The 3,199-nt window shown below is 45.7% G+C and overlaps 2 non-coding genes across 2 annotated transcripts; one reads left to right on the forward strand and one right to left on the reverse strand.

The window, feature by feature from the left end:
* Nucleotides 1-73, forward strand: TRNAK-UUU (transfer RNA lysine (anticodon UUU)). The gene has a single exon. It is a non-coding gene; the product is annotated as a tRNA-Lys (tRNA).
* Nucleotides 74-3,127: 3,054 nt separating this feature from the next.
* Nucleotides 3,128-3,199, reverse strand: TRNAA-CGC (transfer RNA alanine (anticodon CGC)). Its single transcript has one exon. It is a non-coding gene; the product is annotated as a tRNA-Ala (tRNA).

Raw genomic sequence — 3,199 nt, forward strand, 5'->3', positions numbered from 1 at the left:
GCCTGGGTAGCTCAGTCGGTAGAGCATCAGACTTTTAATCTGAGGGTCCAGGGTTCAAGTCCCTGTGCAGGCGACCTCATGGTTTTATTCTAGTTCTTTGACTCAGAGCATACTCTTGAGGGTTAGTTTTGACTCAGAAGCAGTGAGTTTGGTTTCCTTGCATTTAATCATTCCATTAAAGGCCCAGCCATTGGCAGTTTGAGCCCACTCAGAGGTCCCTGGGGAGACAATGCTGGGAATTAATCTGCTCCCAAATGTTGAGCGCTTTGGAGACCCTTTGACGCACTTGCACTGCGCACCCGTGCGGTCAGCCTGAGTTGTAAAGGATTGGAGCTAAGTCGACAACACTTTGTCTTGTTTATTTTGTCACACCCTAGGCAGGTCTACCCTGTCCTTTGGGTCACTATGAGTGGGCATTTAGAGAAACAGGAAATAACCCACCTGGTATTTCACACACATAACGCTCATGATGCAGACTCAGAGCGAGTTTCAGAGACTGTGCCTTTTTGCTGGAGTAACAAGCCCAGTCTTTCTCCCGAGGACTGCTGACCTTGCAGTTCGCAGCCCAGCTCGCACCCACTGAGCCTCGGTGCGCAGAGCCCCGGGACAACCTGAAGGATCGAAAGTAGGAGGCCAGCTCCACTTAAGCACTTCCTCAATGCAAGAACACGTTGTTCTATTAAATTGGCATTCCAGGATGCACATCTTCCTGACACGATTGCTGAAGAAAAATGTGTGCATAAGCAAATGTGGTGAAGAAAGCTGACGGTGCCCAGCTATCAAAAGATATTGCATCTGGTGTCTTAAAGGCTTGAAGATAAACAAGTGGCCATCTTGCTGAGAAGCATAAAAGCCCACATGGAAGAAGTACACCAGCCTGTGTGACCACGAGCTGTAGAAGGGACCAGTTATCAGACATCAAGGAACAAAAAACCGTATCATTGTAAATGTGGGTGAGTACAGAGTGGAGACTCAAAGCACATCGGTGGCCATCTGGACACCCCCTTACTGAAGGGTTGTGGGGAGGAGATGAGCCAGTCAGGGTGTAGGGTAGCAACGATGAAACATAACTTTCTTCTAGTTCTTAAATGCTTCCTACCCACTATCATGATCACAATTCTACCTTACAAATCTGGCTAGACCAGAGGATGTACATTGGTACAGATAGCAACTGGAAACACAGGGAATCCAGGACAGATGACTCCTTCAGGACCATTGGTGAGAGTGGTGATGCCTGGAGGGTGGTGGGAAGGTGGGGTAGAAAGGAGGAACTAATTACAAGAATCTATGTATAGCCTCCTCCTTGGGGGAGGGACAGCAGAGAAGAGGGCGGGGGGAGACATCAGACAGTGTAACATATGACAAAACAATCATAATTTATGAATGATGAAGGGTTCATGAGGTAAGGGGCAGTGGGGAGGGAGGAGGAAAATGAGCAGCCAATATTAAGTGCTCAAGTAGAAAGCAAATGTTTTGAGAATGGTGATGGCAACAAATGTACATATGTGCTTGGCACAATGGATGCATGTATGGATTGTGATAAGAATTGTACAAGCCCCCAATAAAATTATTTTTTAAAAAGTAGGAGGCTAAATGTAGAAAGAAAGATAAGGTCAAGATTTAGGGAGAGTGAGTCTGTGCAGAACTAGAAGGGATGCGATCTCTTTTCCTTGAGTACAGAAAGAGGTTCAGATAACTGTACAATTATTGAAACTCTTTTACTTTACAAGTGTACATTTTATAGGAATTGAAAAGTATTGTCAATCTACGACAAAAGGCGGGGTGGATCAATATGTTCTCAGAGGAGAATTCGCCATCAGCAGAACTACCCGAAATAAAGCAAGTGAATGATTACAATGAGCTTTCCTTCTCCTCTTGACTTTCCGAAATTACACTCGAGGTTGGAAGTGAAACGTGCAACGCTCCCTCATGTGGTTCTAAAGGTGTGCAAGGTAGTTAAAACAATTACATTATAAACTAGGGAGGGTCCGAGAGCAAACGTGAGAACAAGAATGAGCTTGTTATACTTGACTAGAACTGGTAAAATTCTGACACCAGTACACTGTGATCAATAAGGATGTACCTACATGTTAAAACACAAAGAGATCCCCAAAGGGTAAAAAAAATCTCTGTAAATGAAATGCCATTCTGAAAACAACGAGTGAGCAACTACTGAGAATCTCTAGTACACTGGAGGTCTCTGTGTTCAAGGGGAAGCTAGTCTGTGATCCATCTCTGTTCTATTGCGTTTCTGGGAATTAAATGATGATACTTCCGGTTCTCCTAAGGATGGAAATTGCCTTTTAAATTTAAACTTCATATCTGAAACCTTTTCTCATACACGAAGTAGCATGCAAAGTCTTTGTGGGGTGGGGATTGGGGGAGACTGGAATTGATGCTGTTATATTCCCCAACCCAGCACTTGCTTGCAAAACAAAGTGAAGAACAACGGTAGACTATAGCTTGTCCTGGCTCATTAACAAGTGCTTCCTTTTGGAAATACGAGCCATGTATACAACTATTCCTAGTCCCCCACCCCTTTGGCTTCATGTCCCTTCCCAGAGCAAGGTCAAATGTTGGCTTGATTTGGCTGCGGTTGAGTGGCTCTGATCCACCATGGCCTCTGGCCAATCGAAGAAACCTGTCCTGATCGGCCTCACCTTCACGGTCGCAAGGGCGGTGAGTTCACTGCTGGGTGAACATTGTCCATGCATCTCCTTGAGGCTGCCTCTGGCGATTGACTTCCGGTGTGTCCACAGCAAGTGAGCAGGACAACGTTCTGTCCTGATCCATAAGGTTTGCCTGTGCTAATTTGGGGCAGTTGGGCGCCAGGCTTTCCTTCATAGTCCGGAAGGCCCGCTGAACCTCTGATGATATCCGAAATACCGTTGGGATACTTTTCAATATCCGAAAAGCGCACAAGACACAGCCAGACAAACTGACAAACGACAAAAGAACGTTACCTCATGAATTCACTTAAAGATCTCAGAGGAGGAACTGAGGTTGAGAGATGCTGCGATTCTGCTCCACTTTGAAGTTGGGTTTAGGGGAGAGTGTGAAATTGGCGATTCTATACATGTAAATATAGATATTCATAGTCACCCGGAGACAATGCTTGCGAAAAAGTTGGAGGTGCTGGGGATTGAACCCAGGACTTCGTACATGCGAAGCACGCGCTCTACCACTGAGCTACACCCCC

The sequence above is a fragment of the Tenrec ecaudatus genome, chromosome 1, assembly GCF_050624435.1.
Source record: "Tenrec ecaudatus isolate mTenEca1 chromosome 1, mTenEca1.hap1, whole genome shotgun sequence".
NCBI lineage: Eukaryota > Metazoa > Chordata > Mammalia > Afrosoricida > Tenrecidae > Tenrec > Tenrec ecaudatus.